The sequence below is a fragment of the Pseudopodoces humilis genome, chromosome 6, assembly GCF_049639895.1.
Source record: "Pseudopodoces humilis isolate 2021_Gansu_Grassland_sample_001 chromosome 6, ASM4963989v1, whole genome shotgun sequence".
In the NCBI taxonomy this organism is placed as follows: Eukaryota; Metazoa; Chordata; class Aves; order Passeriformes; family Paridae; genus Pseudopodoces; species Pseudopodoces humilis.
The window spans coordinates 47,968,076-47,986,849 of NC_142205.1; positions in this window are offsets into that span (position 1 = coordinate 47,968,076).

Sequence of the window (18,774 nt, forward strand, 5' to 3'; positions counted from 1 at the left end):
AAGGGCAAAAGGTGCTGCGGTAGAAGATAAAAGACATCCTGCAGTATTCTACAACTGGGAAATGCTTTTGCCACATCCTTCTGAGTTCTCCAGACTTCAGGAAAGCTTAGCATAGATTGTTTTTTTCTTTCCTTTTGTACATCTGGGCTGAGAAGACACCATTAACCCTTTGAGATCTCCCCTTGCTGCCAATCAAGGGGAAAACAAATTACTCCTTCCCACCTGCTCACCCTTCCCCTGCTCCTGAGTCCAGGTGTTTCCACCTGTGCATCACCAAAAGACATCAGGTGGGGCAGCTCTCACCTGCTCCTGGTGGCTTTCCCGAGGACATGGCAGGCAGGTGGCAGATGCCCAGCAGCTCTGGAGCCTGCTGCTGCTGCCGCCCTGCTGAGGGAGGCTCACGGAGCATGGCCTCCACGTGCCGCTGCCTACGTGTGAAGGTTAACGCCAACCCGCGAGGCGCCCGACGGCATCTGGCCCTTGTGCGTGCACATCTGTCCTGCCACCCTCCCGATTTCCCCGCCGCTGCCAGGAGCAGCCACCCTGCCGTGCCCGCGCTCCCCCGGGGCACGGAGGTGCTGCAGGAGTTATGTCGCGCACACGCCGAAAGCCATTAATTAAATTAGAGCTCTCCGGCAGGGGTTGCAGAAGCAGCTGTGTCATCAATCACCGCGCCGCGGGCTGACACGCACGCAGCATCACACGGAGGGAAATTTTCTCTTTCTAAAGGCAGCTGAGGGCTGTAACCAGGGGTCCCGTGCAGGAAGGTGGCACAGTGGGGACCAGAGACCCCCCCCGCCATGGACCCCTGCCAGCAGCCTGGTAGTGTGCTGTGAAATGGAGATTGGTGGATCCCAACCACACGCAGGAAAAGCAAATTTCTGTTATTTATGGACTCTGGGCCACCCAATAAGGAACTTCCCACCTGCCCCCAAAAACTGGCTTTTAGACAGTTAATCAAAGGAGAATGGCTAAGGGTAGTCACTGTGCCCTTTGCAAATAGCAGTCCAGACACAAGAGCAAATAGTTTGTGTCAGCATGACAAGAGAAAATGGAATGTAAACTTGCTAAACAGCCAACATATATATACACACACACACGCATATATGTTCTTCTGTCTCAGACCAAAGAAAGAACTCCAGCAGGTTTAAATTTGGGATCCATTTATAACATTAAGTGCTCCCCACTTTCTTGCCCCATGCTGGTGGGGAGAAACAGCCTTGCAATGTCAATATTCCCCATACCAGCTTTTCCACATCTACCTCTCAGAATGCTACCTATAGAGGAAAGACAAAGCCTCAGCAATTTTATTCAGGCCTGTTTCACAGCGTAGGTCATCTCAGCAGAGTGTGGAAACAATAGCACGTGCCAATCTCACAGCACAAATACTGACCCACAAATAATGAACGCTCCTAGCAACCGTGTACAGAAGCAGCAAAACTTTAAACAAATTTTTGTAAAAAATAATAGTTAAAAAACAATTGTTTTTCCTCAGTGAAAGTGTCCTGCATGTAGATTATCTGCAAAGAGAAAATTGTTAGATAAATTATTTGTATTGAGTAATTTGATCGGCTCTCCTTGGAAGCCTAATGAATAGGTTATTTTCTGCCACAGCTGCTGTTCGAACTCTCAAGCTTGAGCCCACGTGGTCTGGCTGTTCAAAGGGAATTACTGTGCTGGCTTTTTTAAAACAACTTTTAAAAAAGCAAAACTAGGCACAATCTATTTGTTGACAGGGAGGAAAGATGGACAGGAGAAGATTTAAGCAGGCAGTAAAATTATTGTGAAGGCCTGAAAATTATTAGCAGAAAGGATAATTGTGTGTAGCCGCAAATAACTTGCCTGTCACTGGGACTGTAAGAGACAAAACCTTCATGGCTGTAATTCAGACGCATCATCTGCATTTCATGTATGCTGCTGTGGAGAGGAAATGCCTCCCAGATGGGCTATGAGGCTGGATGGCCCCAGGAATTCTGCTGCTGGGTGGGCTATGGCCACATCAGCACCTTGGTCTGGGACTACTCTCTGGTAGTCCACTTCATTTATACAAGGTCAAACACCACGAGCAGACATGTGCCAGTGGAGGAACCTAGGAAAAGTAAAAGATCTAGTAATGGGTTTTGGGGGTGTTTGGAAATGGTTAAATGCATTCTGAACCTGTGCAGCAATTTGCCAGACATGACATTTATTCCATGGTCTGTATTTGTCCAGAGGGAGCTAGATTTCCTTCTGCATTTGTTAGCGCATACTTGTCTGCAGCAGGCAAAGGCTGACCTGAGCCTCTTTTATGGGTGATATTTGCTCGTGTTTTCCTCTGACTAGATCTAAGCAGGGTACAGTGTGATCTGCCAACCATAAAACCTGAATTCTTCCACCAGCGGAATGAAATAAAGGCAGATCTCTCTGTACCTGCCTTGCTCCTTTGCCCTGTCCTTGTGTTGCCTGTGTCTGCCCTGCCCCATTCCTTTGGGGAACTTTGCCGGGATCATCTTGCAGTTCAACACTCGGCTTCCACACACTGGACCTTTTTGCACTTGAAAAGTTAGATTGGAGTTTATTTCATTGTTCTCTGAATAATCTATTCAGAAACTCAGTGTTTTGCTCTTTTTTCCCCTTCTTCTTGCCAATGTAATCAAGAGGAGACTTGTTAGACATTATGTTAACAATATTAAGTGTAGAGCACACATTGAGGTGAAGTGAATGGTGCCTAAGGTAGGATTTGGCTGTGAGTTTTCTTTGCCTTGTGCTCTGTAGAAGTATATTTAAGCAAGCTGCTGCAATTGAAGACACTGACGGTGAATGCATGCAGGCATGCATGGTTAAGGGAAAGAAATCTACACTGAAAAACTGGAGGAAGCAGCCAAGGACACATTTTATAGTGAAGGATTTGCTGGCTAGCTCTTTGAGAGGTGCTCAACACTGCAAGGACCAGCTCGGTTAGGATGCTTCAGCACTGAGTCCAAGGCGGATGCTGCCCCTTTGCCAGGTCATCTCAATTTCCGCAGGTGGTTGAAGGAGCTGGCGGGGTTGGGAGTGCAGGGAGGGAGCCTTTGGGAACAATGCAATCCTCCCTTGTGTCCCAGAGCTGTAATCCTAGACTGTGGTGTCACCTTTCTTTTGGGACAGAGGCCAGGTCCCTGGCACTCTGCAAACCGAGGTGAACACGCTGGCTTTGTGCCTGCCGCCGCTGAGTGCCTGCTCTGACCTCTCGTGGCTCAGTCTGCTTAGATATTACATCTGTGGGAGGTGACACGTCCATCCCTCTTCTCACCTGGCCGGTGGGAACAAACCCCAAATGGCTGCAAAATGGAGTTTACATGTATTTTGCTTTTGTGGTTCCTTGTATTGTTTGGGCTGAGCTGTGGAGGAAGCCATGTGCTTCCCAGCTAAATGGCTGCAAAGTGAAACCCTGCAGTTTTGGGGGCAGAATCTACTTTGTTGCTTATAAAGGTAATTTGGCATTTTGCAAGTGTGTACAGAATGGTTCATGTGTCATCTGAATTAGTGAAGTGTGCCCATTGATTTCACGTATATTGCTACTGAAAGCTTTCTTAATTATGAAAAACCCTAAATCTTTCATTTTTCTAAAAAGACATGAACTTTAGGGGGGGGTTTATGTTGAATCTTGAGAATCTTAATATCAAAAAAACCCACAGTTTTTGATGTTATTTGCAATTGTCTTCCTGTATCAGTGACTGCATTTTGGTTGAGCACAGTCTGCCACCAGCAGCTGAGGTTCTCCAAGGTCAGCAAGGAACACAAGTCCTGCCCTACCTTCTCACTACATCATATCCATGAATAATCTTTTTGGAAGAACAGCCTCCCATCCTATCTCATCTTTTTTGTGCTCCTTCTGTTAAGTTGCTGCAGAAAGATAGTGAGGAAGGGCTTTGTGACTAGCAAACCACTGGGTCTCACCACCACCCCCCAGTCTGTGTAGGTTAATCATGAGCCACAGCACAGAAAATACTGCAGGAGTGGCTTGGCTTTTTAATGAGGCTAATACAAGCTCAGAAACCATCCTTAAAGATGATCCATGCTCAGCTGGCTCTGCTGTGACACGTTGCCAATCCAGGGATAGGTAAACCTTAAGGCTGAAGGTGATTAAAATTTAGAGTACAGCAGCATTGTGTCACTTGAGGGCAGATGTTGCCACAGGTAGGGTGGTCCCTGTCACCTCCACCAATTAATGTATCCAGCCATGAAAAGGTGAGCTTCTGGGCAGTAGGTTAGGACAGGCAGCTGTAATAAATGTCAGAACTTGGAACCAAACAGGATGTATGAGATGCTCTCACAGATGGCATATTTAAATGGGTATTCATAAACAGGCTTCAACATGGATTTTGGAGCTACTGCCCCTATTTGGTATCCAACCTGCCCTCCAACTGATTGCAAGTGTAACGTGCTGAATTTGAGATTCACGTGACTGAGTCACCAGTTTACAAACACTACCAGTTCTGGGTTGAAACAATATTCAGATCCAGAGGTCATTTACCCAAAATGAGCACCTGGACATTAAAGCAGCATACACATTATATTTATCATCACTGTTGGCACACGGGTGTGACACATCGTAATAGCAAAAGCAGGTTGTAACAGCAGGTGGCACCTGGCATACTCTGTCACATCAGTCAGTTTTTGTTTTTTCTGTGCATTTGGATTGATAGATATATTTTCTAGATAACTGGCATACTCTTTTTCAGAGAGGAAGCAATTTTTGCAATACCTTTCCTAGCCTGGTCTCTCTACAGCTCCCCTTTTTATCTGGGATGATTAAGATTCATGTTTTTTTCCTCCAAAATTGCTTTCTAAGGTCCCTATTTACACATGATATGAGATCAACGGGCTAATAATTAAGGCAGTGGTGTGATGCTATTTCAGGTCTGTTGCCTATTTATTTGAAGCAGCTGTCTATGAATGTGGGATGCATGGTACAGAGGTTGCCATGGTTGAAAACCATGTTTACTCATTGCTCAGTAAATAGTTACACAACTTTCTGTGTAAATGCCAGATAGCACACCAGAATTTCCTTGGGCAGTTTCACTTAGGCACAAGCCTCCTCCTCAATTCCTGTAACTGTGTTGATCTTGTTTGCTTGTTCGCACACACCTTCATGGAGCGAGGCGAGAAGAGAAGGAAATGTGCCACCAAGAAAGGACTGAGTTTGTGTTTAGCCCAGACAGATGAGGACTGAGAGGAGGTGTGAAGGCAATCTTTGCAGAGATGAAAGGCCACCTCAAGGTAGCTGGGAATAATCTCTTCTCTCTGGTGGCTAGGAGAGGAGCACTGGTCTTCAATCGCTGCCAGGAAGAATCGAGTTAGGCATCAAGGAGAGACTTTGTAATGGTAATGATGGTGAGGCAGCAGCCTTCAGAGGCTGTCAAATCTCCATTGCTGAAGATCTCGAAGAGCAGATTAGATCTAGCTTTGGCAGGAATGATATACTGTAACTAATCCAGCCTTAAATCAAGGAAATGGGCTGGATGACCTCTTGAAGTACTTTGTGGCCCATAAGTCTCTTTATGCCATTAATATTTGGAGGCAGAATCTGATTAAACTGTGGTGTACACCAAATGCTGGAGCAGCTGCTGTTTCTTTCCCCCCTGACATGGTGAGAGGAGACCTAGCAGGGCTCTGTGGAAAACAGGTTGCTCTGAAGGAGGATGGTACTGTGTCAGTGCTATGCAAGCCTCAGCTTGGCTTTTAAGAGATGGGAATAAAGTCACCAACAGCTTTCCTGAAGTTGTATCCAAGTGTCCACTGGAAAATCCCTCTCCTGTCATCTACAGCAAGTCTTAACTTTGCAGAGCACTGGCTACCTGGCCAGTGCCAGCAGCATACTTATGCCCTCATCCTCCCCAGGGGAAAGCAGGGGCCCTGCAGCCTGCTTTGTGTTTCCCTGTCCTGCACAACTCATCAAGGAGCAGGGAGAGTCTGGCCCTTAGCATGGCCATTCTTTGTTTTCCACGAACCCACTGAATAATTTATTAAAAAATGTAAAAATGTTAATGTGAAAAAAGGTGTCTTTTTTTTTTTACTTTCTCCCAAATGACATACGCTTCCATTTTCAGGCATGTCTTATTTGCTTTTGGCTCTCCAGATGTAAAACAGACCCATGGGGTCAGGCAGTACAGGTTTTCTATTTTTCACATCACTGCGCCCACAGAAGGACAGAATTTGGTATCACTCACATTATGTGGGGGAAGAGCCTTCCTATTCATGCTGTTTCCAAGAATGTAGACTTTCCTTGCAGGAATACTAAGAAACCCCTCTCATTTTCTGCTGCAAAGAGCTGCTGCAAGCTGGGGTAAAGATGCGGGCTGTGAATGGACACACTTCTCCACAACATGTTCTTCTCTTTAAAGAACATAACATGTTCTTCCCTTTAAAGGGAAAGCTGTGAAAAGCAAAAGTAACCAGTCAAGATTGCACACTGTAAAATGAATTAGCAGATAGATGCCTGCTTGAAATGGAAAGGGCTTGCTTTTCACAGGTCCTGGATTTACTTATTTGCCATGCAAGTACTTGCATAATAATAGCCAATCTGCATATGATAAATTAATAAAATGCATCTAAGTGTTGAGGGTGCAAAGAAAAACACTAAACACTAGATATTTGGCTCTCTTTTATTTATCTCAATTGAAATCACCAGTTTGGAGGATCTGTGAGGAAATTAGTAACACTTACTGGAAGAGAAGTTTTTGCATGTATGATGGCTTCCCAGATCCTTCCTGTGGCAGCCACATTTTAGCCATACATCTCCTGAAATGAGAGCCTGTCCTGTTCCCAGTGCTTTGCAGAGCTGGCTTTATGTGCAGTCACCTTCCTTTCAAAATAATAATCCAAAGCTTACAGAGCTGCAAATAAAACAACAACCTGTGTAAGCCAGCATAGAATTTTTTCCTGAGTCCACAGATGATCAAAATGATATTGTTGGAGAGCATTATTTAAGCCCTTTCCTGTCAGCAGTTACTGTAATGCTCAGTAGCTGTGGTGTAAAAGAGTTTGGGCAGATGTGTGTGCCATGACACCGATGAGCTCATTTGTGCAGCATGGGGAGAAGGGCAGCAGGGCAGCCAGGCAAGGCTGGGGAAAAATCCATGCCCATTCCTATCTCCACATTTCCCAGACTCCCACAGCAAAAGGTTTTCATATTGCAGTCAGTGCTGGGCTACTAGATCTGACATCTCAGCTGGCTATTTTGTACCAGTGCAGTTGCACTGATTATGGCAGTAACTAGAGGCTTGTGGCTGGTTATACCCCTTGTCTTTCCTAAGTCTCTGTTGGGTTTTGGAATCTTTTTTTTAAGTCTTTGGAGCAAAGTGTGGCTGAGCTGCTCTCTGCATCACAGCCATGTAGCTTGGATAGGTCCATCTCTAACACTGCAGAGAAAGCTGAGCAGGAAAACACTGGGACTCTGTTTCTATCGTGGTAAGAGCCTCACCACCAGCTGGCTGCCCATTTCTAATCAACCAGTACACATGACAACGTGACATTTTCTGCCTTAGCTCCAGCTCTCATTCCACTCAGAAAACACCTCAAAATGTGGATTATTCATACACTGATCTTGAAAGATGCAGCAATAATGATGCAAACTTCACATCAGCTGTACATTGTGTTAACTTTGTAGCAAAACAAAAGCAGAAAGGATATAATTGTTTTATGGGATTCTTTCCCCTCATATCACTAGCCAATATCCCAGGCTGGCCTGATAGTCCTAACTGAGGATGGTGTTTTGTTTTGAGAGGCCACAAAATTCTGCCTCTGGGGATCATAGGCTAGAAAGAAGAGCAGGTAGAGGCAAGTGAAGTACAGAGAAGAAAATATTAGTAACTCTTGTAAATATCTGTACCTGAAAAAGCTGTGCTCACCCAGTCAGGGAACTGACAAACCAGGTGAGCTATGGGCCCAAGGAAAAACAGTTCAATTTTTCATATTGAATAATTGAAGTAGTAAATGAATAGCTTACCAGCAACTAAGTCTGGAGTTTGCATTGCTTTTTAGATAATTTTGAACTGTGGATGTATTAATGGAAGTTGTGATCTGTTTCAGGACAATTTACAAACAGGCAAAAAGACTAAATTCAACTAATTGATTCTTCTTTGCAAATAGTCCAGACAGAACTAGTTATTCAAGATAAGGTTTTGAGCATTTCTCATTTCTGACTCAAATAAATGTGCTAGTGTGCTGTTGCATTGTTCATCACCAGAAAGTTTGACTTCATCAATATTGAATCATTAAATTGAGATTGCATAAAATCTTGTGCATGTGCAAAAGAAGAGTCTTGTATCACCTGGACACCCCCCCACCCCCCCCCCCTTTAACTGCTTTTCCTTGGAAAGGGGTGAGCTCATCATAATTGAAACTATATCCTGTTCCACTTGGACTTCTTTCCAATGAGGAAAATGCTGACATTCATTGTGGGTCCCATGCTTTAATACTATGACAAAACTATTTTTTCAAATTCTGATTGCTTTGAGAAGACTGGGGGGATTGGATTTTTGCCCTACATGCACACTGAACACCGCTGTAACACTGTTGGCACCCAAGTGGTAATGGATTATTAACCAAACGCTTATTCTGAGTTCATTGTCTCACAAGTCTGTAAGGACAGATAGGTTTTGCAGAAGTGATTCTATGTGTGGTGTCACTTACCTGGTCTGTGGGGACTTGCACCACATTTAACCCATTGGGTGTTTCTGCTCAGCGGGCAGTTTTTGCCTTGAAGCTTTAAGGAGTAAGATCATTTCTTGGAGGGCAGTTGAGTAGTATTTGCTTGAGGTGAAAGCCTGGTTTGGGGAAATGTAGCTGGTTTGGTCAAAAGTGTGAAGAATTATTCTTGCCAGTAATGTCCTTCCCTGCAGTAGAGAGAAATGAACATTTAGACCCTGAAGGGGACAAAAGGTGCAGCCACTGAAGCCATAGATTTGTGCATCTAGGAGAGTCATAAAGTCACAGATTCAGCTTCCAAGTTCAGGAATCAAAACATGGATATCCTTTTTTTTATATGCCAAAACTTCAGATCCCTTCGGACAATTTCAGTTTGATAGCAACATATTGTCTGACTTCTGTTGAACAGGATTTTAGCTGGGGAACATTATGTTTAGATATAACACTGACAATAATTGTCTTGGCTGGGTTAGTAATTACATAGAAATGCATTCACTCATGCTTCTCTAATATTTACATGTCCCTGTTTGCACTGCTGGCTGTGTTCAAAGAGACCTTAAGGCTGCAGTATTGTGGGGAGGAATAGACTAGCCAGTTCTTACTCAAAGGTCAAGCTTAAGTCATGAAGGACTATGATTTTCACTTTTATCCCACTTGCTGTTCTCTTTTTTGGCAGCCTGTGCCCAGAACCAGGCCTGCTGATGTTCTGTGGGCCTGCTGTCAGCCCCAGCATCAGTTTTGGAAACAGTTCACATCCCTACAGAATTGTCACTTGGTGTTGGTTTGGGGTTTTTTTCCCTAGGCTCTCCAAATGTACTAAAGTGTCATTAAGACAAACGGCAAACATTTCTCCTTTTCTCACAATTGTCAAAACTTCAAAATCTACTTTCTTGACATTTCACATAGCATTTTTTTACATACCACTCAAAGGACAGGGAATCCTAATGAGCCTTGCTTCCATCATTTTCATCTGCCACGTTCTGCTGTCCCGGTATAATAAATTAACAAAAGTGGGAAGTGGGGGGGTTGTTATGTAATAAGTGACATAAACACTTGTGGAGTGGAAGGAGAGGGAGAGTTAGGCTGGTACCCACATAGGGTTTGAAGACACTTTTTGAAGGAAGTAACTATATATTCCTACCAGGAGGGCATGGTGCTGAGCCCCTGAGCAGAGTTATTCCTCAACCCAGCACTGAGGAGGCTGAGTTGCTCAACAGTAGAAGAACTGTGTAAGACTGAGGAGTAGCTTTGCATTACCAGTGTCAGCAATTGCAACAGGACTTTATTTTTGGTCATTAATTTAAAAAGTAATTTGTTGTTTCTGCAGTTACAGGCTTGGCTCACAAATGTTAGCTGATGTGCTTGCTTTCACTGTTTGTAAACGTGTTAATGGGAGATTGAGGATACTGCTTTTTCACATCAAACACAAAAGGAAAAATATACCAAAATTAGCTTAAGTGCCTCCTTTATGGAGGAAGAAAAGTGGACAGTCATTTTTTTTAAATTCAAGGTTATGAAGTCAGTAGTGCTGGAAGCTCAGGTTCCTCCCTGTTAACCACTACAATGCAACAAATAGTAGTCACCTCCTCCCCGTCCTCTGGATTGGAGAAGGACAGCTTCAGATGGACTGGCTGACCTGTAATAGCAGATAACAGCAATGTAGTTAACAAGATTCTGAGCAAATCTCTATCAGTTTGTTAAAAGCCATCCATGAGCAAAAGACTGACTTTTAATATGAGGCTCTCCAAGCAGCGCTCTGAAAGCACTCAGGAATTATGTGGGACTTCTGTTGCCAGGAATTTTATCTTGATTACAGGATACCAGCAGCTATGGTTGTTGTAGGATGAACATGTTTCCATCTTCAGGAGATTAACTAGTCCATTTGAATATAGACTGAATTGTTAATTTTGCAGAAAACATGGAACTCAGGGTTGGTACCACCCAAATTAACAGAAATAAACTGTTAGTGTTTATTTTCAGGTTAGAACATACAGGGAACAGCCCAGAGAATGGCCTTTAGGTGCTGGTCAATCCTCTAGTGTTTCTGCTGTAGACCAGAAGTACTATTAAAAAAAATAAAAATCAGAAATACCACTACTGTCCATGCTACCAAATCAACCAATAAAAAAGACTACATCTTGTTAGGTCCTTGTAAACTTGTTTCAGTTTTATCCTGGTGTGTCAGGACCTGTACACACACACACACACACACACACACACACACAAACACACAAGCACACACACACTTCTCTACACTCCTTTGTTATAGTTCTAAAGCACCATGTCCACCTGAGCAGTGCAATGTGCTGGGTGGGAATGTGGCACTTGCCCTTTGTGCTCCCTCAGAGTAGGGCAGGAGGCCATCACCTCCAGGTGACTTCCAGCCTTGAAGGACTGCTGGTACCTCACAGTCCCTGCCTGAGCCACCACAGCCATTGTACATGGCCTCACAGGTCTGCTTTATATGAGACCTGCAGCCTTTTTCCTGCCTGAGATGTGATACATAGACCAAATTACCTTTCGCTGCCTACCCTGAAGTCAAAGTTCAGCTTTCTCCCGCAGCATCAGCCAGCGGGAAGCCGGGATAATAGTTTGACATGGTAGGTGTCAGCACAGAGAAATGTGCTTCTGCTTCAGTACAGAACATTATACAGGTTTTCTAATATATTTTTCAGAAAGTTTCCAGATGAAGCAGACATGGCAAAAACTGATGAAAATTTGGTTTTACTTGCAGCAGGGGAACAGGAAGAGGAAGATGGGTTAATGTGCTTCACAGAAGAAGATCATCCAGGAGGAATATTAATGGGTAGTCACCTGCCCTGCTTTTACCTTTCATGTTGGATGCTCTTACTAGATTGCCAAAATCTTCATTCACGAAAATAGGAGCTTCAGAGCACTCAGACTTCAGCAAATCAGTCTGTATTTGGGGAGCCTAAATCTGAAATAAGAAGAATAATTTTGTGCTTTTCATACCACTGGCAAAATGTAAATTTCATTGGTGCAACGTTCACTCATTATCGCTGAATCAAAGAGCAGTCTCAGTTCCTGCTGGCATCCTATTTAACAGAAAAATAAAAGTCTCTTCTGTTGCAGACATACATGGCTGTGTGAATGGATTATGCTGCCTCAATCTTCATGTCTTACGTTTGTGTTGATTAGCTGCCCTATTTTAGAACTGTTTGCATTATGCAATAGGCTAGTAAAATCATTAGTGTGCAAATAAAAGTAGGTCTTTACCTTAAGAATTAAACACATGAAACACATGATTAAAATGACAGAGGTATATAAGAACGCCCTCGAACTGCATGAACTAGGTGAGACACCAGAGTTTGAGGTAGATGAGCTACACTGGCGATAAATGACAGGCTGAAGCACACAACTGAAAATAATCAGAACTCCTGTGTGAAGTGATGCTGATATATTCTGAATGTCACATTGCACTGCACAGTGCTATGCTCGCTCCATAAAGGCTCTTTAATTATAGTTGCTCAAGCCTTAAAATCACAAAACTCAAAGTGTAGAGGTGGGCACCATTTAAGCTACGTAAATCTTGTTGCTGAAGATGCAAATGGGAAGTTCAGCTCCTAGATAATTAGCAAGGCTTACCTCAGATATTTAATTATCTATGCAACTATGTAGGGCTAAGAGTTTATTAATACCATTATCCTTTTAAAATACTACTTTCTGTTTTTCCTTGCCTTTCTAATGCCCATAATATTAAACTGCTTTTGGTTGGTTTTTTTGCATATGAGCCAGTTACTTGTTCTTCCCATGTTGCTGTCAAGGGTGGCAAACTGTTCTGGAAATCTCCTAATTATCAGCCCTTCCCAAGGCTCTGCAAATGAGGGCAGCACCTGCTAACTGAGGTCTGAGTTCAGCAGTCCCAGTGGAGCGGGAGCACCTCACATGGGGCCGAGGAGGCAGGAATGAGGGCACTTTGGAGGTTTTGCCACAGGGGTCGGGATGGCGGCGTATCAGCTGTCCGTTGTAATTTGGCTGGCAAAAATGACTTTGGCAGCTTTGTCCTCTCCTTCCCGTTGTCTGTCAGGAAGGGGACCCATCCCCTCAGGCATCACTAGAGAAATCCCTTACTTGGATACGGATAAACAGGGGAAATTTTCAAGCCAAAACTCAGTTCCTGAATTAAATGAGGGAATTCTGCCCATGGTAGTTTGAGTGTCCTGGAGAGTGCAACCTGGCCCTTTGTTGGCTTTGTAAACTGCTGGCCTAGCCACTTCAGTTAAAAATAAATCTTTCCTTGAGAGCTTTTCTCCCACACCTTTCTTTGCAAGAGCTGGCACTGAATAAAGTAGTTTAAGAAAGAAAACAAACCAAAATGGGGCAGAGTTTCAAGCGGAAAAACTGAAAAGCCCTCTGGAGCTGTGGCCACACACACAGTCACAGGCTCTCAGCTGTCCTGGGATCCCGCCCCTGCCAAGTGTGCTTCCCGCTTGCTGTGGGTGTTTTCTTTATTTTAGACAATACCCATGCATTCATTAGTAGACCCCTGAAGAATGATTTGTCGATCTGATATCATTTCAGTTGCCAGTTCTCTTTCATACCCTCCTACGCTTTTTCTATGCCAGGCATTCCCAAATGAAATGGGTTAGTTGGTGTAGGGCTGGAGAGGCTTTGCTGTGCTGCCAAAAGTGCTTTGGTACTTTACAGACAGAATCTCCGGGATCATCTGTCTGGGCTGCTCTCCCGGGATGCCTCCTTCGTCATTCTGCAATTCCCTGTTTTTCCACCATTCTTCAAAAGGTAACTCAACCCTGTGCAACCGAGTTCTAAAAATTCATTGCCATTTTTAGGAATAGCCAAATTACTGTTGTCTTCAGCAAAACTCATCATCTTCTTAGGAGAGTTCAAGGGACGAGTATGTTGATTTAGAGGCATTTTGGATTAACAAAACATGTTTTGCAGTTATGAAGAAATTAATAGCTGTCACAGGTGATGATTTGGCCAACAAAAAGGTCTAATATCCTTAAATAAACTATTAGCAAGAAAAATCTGTGACTGGCTCAATTCTGTGATTTCCCTCAATATTTATTGACGGAAAAACATGAATTATAAATGAAAATAATTTAGTTGTAAATGAAGCTAAACTAAACTGTTTTTTTGGCAGATTAAAAAAATATAATGGCAAAAATTAAAGTGACGAGTTAGTATTAGGAATTAGTAATTTTTCCTAAACAAAAATAACATATTGAAAAGTATGTGAAATGTGAGGAAAGAAATACTTTTTTATTATGGTACTCTACCACATTCCCCACAAACAGAGGATGGAGTTCTGAAAGGCCTTTAGACTTACATTCTCAAGAACAGCTTAATGTGTATGCTACAATTTACTAGATGAGCAAGAATGTGGTATTTCAAATGTATTATGTTAAAAAGAGGTAGATGTTTTGAAAATTGTATTGTAGCTGTTCAAAAGTGGCTGGCTGTCCCCCCTGCACAAGGTAGCGGAACTGAACTGCTTAATCCGGTATTCCTTTACAGTGACACCCACTTCTTTGTGGCTTCTGACTTTTAGATGAGGCAGTTCTTTCATGGAGAGGGGAAAAAACAAAATTCTTCTTTGAATGTCTGATTTGGTAAAGCATTGACACACTTGTCACTAGTGACAGGTGTTAAAAACTAAGGAGAATCATCTTGGATGATCAGCATCCCAGGATTCATTCACATCTCTGGCTCTCTGACCGATGCATAGTATTTTTTTAAATTTTTTTAAATTTAATTTTATTTAGCTACAAACCTTCTCTGCACCCACACTTGGAGCATTGCACAGCAGAGTAACACAAGAAATGACTTCTCTCCTGGACAACCAACAGTTCCTTTTAGTTGAGAAACCTGCAGCCATGCATAAGCTTATTCTCTCTCCTTCTCTCTCACTTCCTCTTTTTAAAATTTAAATATCTTTCTTCTCTTATAGTGCCAAAAGAAAAATTCAGTCAGAGCTGAGTCTCCACACAAAATATAAGAGGTTTTCTGGAGTCTCCTGCTGTGCAGGGAAGAAGCATCAGCTGATTGATCCGCCACGTCATTTTACCTTCTCCCAAGATTTCACAGCCTTAGATGTCTTTTGTCTGTAAAGATCCTAAAGCAGGGGTAAATATGATTGAGGTTTTACACTGGAAAAGAAAAAAAAAAAAAAAAAGCTTTAGGAGAAAGCTGTGCGTGTGTGAAAGAAGCATTAGCTGGATTCATAGATGTCATTTTTGGATTTGAGAACATACTAGCAATTTTGGAGGCCTGGGGGTGAGAGGCTTTGCATGTCTTCCCCCTTCTTTCCTATGAGTCTCAATTTACCGCCTTTATGTCCTTTTTATTTGGAAAATGCTTGCTGCTGTGTATGTTGCACATGCCACGCTGCATCCGTGCAGCCGGGGTTCTTTGTGCTCAGCGTTTGCAGATGGATGACTTTTTCCATCATACATCATGGCTGTGACAGCAGACTGATGATCTACAACTCCAAGCGCTGTAGCTCTGATGATGTGGCTGTGGCTTTAGTAATAACGTGGGCCCACTCCTGGGACAGCAATGCTGCACGGGGTGTTTTTAAAGGTGAGGCAAAAGGCTTAAATCCCCTCTTGTTTCCTATCTGTCTCTCTCCCCAAAGCTGTTTCAAGTCCCAGATCAATGGAAAAAAATATAAAATTAATCCGCCTTCTGTGGAAATATCATCACTGGTATGAGAGAGCTCACTGATTTAGATGCTGGAGAGGATATCACAAAAGCAAGCTTTGTAAATACAGGTTTGGGCAGAAATGCAAAGGAAAGCCTGACTTTTGGATCTCTTACCATGGCAGGTAAATATTGTCATATTGGAAGCAGAACAAACTGTTCTTTTGTGTTGCTGCAGTTTGATTGACTCTTGCAGTTTTTCCATAGGCTCATATCTCTAGTGTTCATTAAAACTCCAGCTCCTGGAAGCCGGTGAGTTTCACATCTTGCCTTAGTAAAAAAACATTACTTTCTTCGAAAGGAAAAGGAAATTCTTCAAATTGTGACATCAGTTACTCATGGAGGTTCAGAAATAAAAAGGTCACAGAAAGAAAGCACATTTTATTATTACAATATTTCCTGGGTTTTAAACAATTCTGCTGATTTAGGTTTGAGTCATGATGCTTGATCGCTTGGGGGTAGCAATAAAACTGAATTTGATCCTCACCCGGCACTGGCTCTCTGTCTCATTGTGGGCTGGCACCTGGAGGTGCCAAACTGGAAGCCAAACTCCTTTCTCTCCATCTCCCAAGTGCATTAACCTGTTTTTGGCAGGCTGGATGGCTCTACAGACCCCTATCCTCACTGCTCTCCCTGCCAGCCAGGCTACGTGTGAGAAGCGAAAGAAGACACATACTGACTTCAGCAAGGTTCAGTTCAAGCCCAAGCCACATCCATCACACAAAAGTTGAGAGTACTGCCTGTGCACACTGATCGAAACAGTGCAGTATGGTTTTTTTGTTTAGTTACTATTATTATTATTATTATTATTATTATTATTATTATTATTATTATTATTATTATATTTTTATTGTTTCTGCTATATAGAGCATAGATTTCAGCTAACACTGAAGGGTTTTAAAAAGTGAATTCATAATTGATCTCTGAATGAGTAAAGTAATTTCATCTTTTCCCTGGGGTATGAAACAAAAACTGCACTGGTGGACAGATCTGCTAGTGTTAATCAAGTGACAACTGTTTGCAGAGGACCTTATGCACATGTGGCACTGAAAAGGAAAAATCATCACAGGTGATCTGACCCCCACCTCTGGCTGAAGGAGAGAGGAACTCCTTGCATGTCCTATACACAAGCTCCCTCCTTTGGGAAGTTCCTGTCCTACTACTGTAGCAGGAGTATAGAAAAGGTAAAAGATGGAGTTTATTTGCCCATGATGCACATTGCATCTTGTGATAACTTACTTCAATAAATAGGGAGAGTTCACTGAACACCATTGCACTGGTTGCCTATGGTCAAGATGAAACCTGCTGTGTTGTGTGTCAGCTCCACTGGAGTCAGATTTCTTCTGATCTATCTGGTTTACACCCCCAAGGCTACTTCCCTGTAGCTGGTGTGGGTCAAGCCTTGTCCCAAATGTCCATGCACACCCTCGGAGAGTAATTTGGGATGCATAGCAGCCATATTATTTCCATGTGCCATCTGAGGACTAGACAGAAAGACCAGAAACTGCCCAAGTCTGTCAGCGGTCCCCAAGTGCATGTCACAGCTGGGCAGGAGGGGGACCAGCTGCAAGGCTGTCACTTTCCATCCCTGGTGAGAAAATGTAGATGGGAACCAAGGACAGAGTGCTTGGCAATACCCGTTAATACTGACCCTGCTGCAGCAAAAACTCTGCCCTGTCACTGAACACTCATATCTGAATAGTTTCTAGCCCTCCCATGTAGTCTGCTCTTTCTGGGATGCCTTGTTGTAGCCATGAACCTTTCAGGAGAGAGGAGACCCCCAGTGGGTTATCCATGGTCTCCAGCCTGACTACCAGAGGATTCCCTGGGTGGTTTCCCCACTACCTCTGGGGGCCTGGTCACTCCTGGTATCTCTGCAGTGGTGGCCACTGTCTGTGCTTCTTTGGCAGATTGCTTCAATTGCTGTTTTATCATGGTGAGTTTTCCTTAATATTTGATCTAATTTTTGCCTACTGGACTTAAAATCCATTCCTTACCATTCTGTCCTCTCTGACTAATGAGAATTGGTCCCAATCCTCTCTATAATACCCTTTAACATGATTCTGGACAGTTATGTGTCCCCTCAGTCCTCTCTTCTGCATTCTGAAAATGTCTTTCTCTCACAGGTCTTATTTTCCAAATCCTTTATCACCTCTGTTACTTTCCTGTGAGCTCTTTTGGATTATCCTTTAAAAAGAAAACGCTCCCCACAGCAAAGGCAGCGCTCTGTTGCTGTGTGCCATTGCCTCTGTTGCTGAAGGAGAGCAGCAGAAGTAGCATTACCATCTCACCTGGTTTCCCACATCTCCACTATTAACCATTTTATTGCTGGGCAGTTTGTTCAGCTGGCATCTTTTCCCGCGTGCAGGTTCACGTAGGGTTTGACTGGCTGGGTGTTCAGCCAGGAGTCATATTTATGAGTTCCTGTGAGGCAGATATTGCTTTGTAGGCAGAGCCCAATCCCTGCCTTCAGGCTTTGGAGAGCACTGGGGAAAACATTGCAATCTAGGAAAAACGCTGCCCGAAAGCAGCCTCCTCAAGGCAGCAGGTGGCTCCAGGAGTTGGTGGCCCTGCTCCTACAGGGGGACACTGGCCCCAGCTGACACCTTGGATGCCAGCCCAGGCAAACCTGGCAGCTGTGCCAATGCCTCCCTGGCATGTCTCCAGGGTGCCAGGGCTGCAAGACATGACAAAACTTTCTGCCTGTGGCTGCTGGCAAGGAAGTTGGCTCCAAAAAGCACTGTCTGCAAGGAGAGTTCCCATGCCTCGCAAAGCACTGCCACCCAGTCGCAGCCGCGGTGCCCAGCACAGCCCATCTCGGCTGCCTGGACGTTGTGCCTGTCAAAGAGCAGCACTGCTGGCACCTCTCTCAGGGGCTTACTGGTGACCTCTGGATACAACAGCAAAACAACTCTCTTCCCAGAATTTTCTACGGCCATTCTACTGTAGTGAATTTCATTATTCCCTGTGCAGAACACTGACTTTGTTGACTCTCAGCATATTTCTTCAATTTATCTCCTAAACATTGTCGTTATACTTTAATACTGTCCTCCTTGATATTTGCATATCCTCATTGGTTTGAAGGATACCTAAACAGGGGCTTGCTCTTAAAAACACAGACAGATTTGCGTGTCTGACTATGCCAAGAGTTGCTAATGAAAATACCAACGAGCATGGGGGAATAAACTTGCCACCTGTGGAGTCTTGTTTGGCATCCTCATTCAGCCTAATAAAGAATCATTCATGTTTAATTGCTACATTTGATTGTTTAATTACAGTTATTTTACATGCCATCTTGTAGTTTTGTCTTGCCTTTAGACACTATCTGCCACCTTACTCTTTTTAAATAGCGAATTACACTATAATAGAAAATTATTTTGGTCAAATAATTAGAACTAGGTCTTTAAATTTTAATCAGAA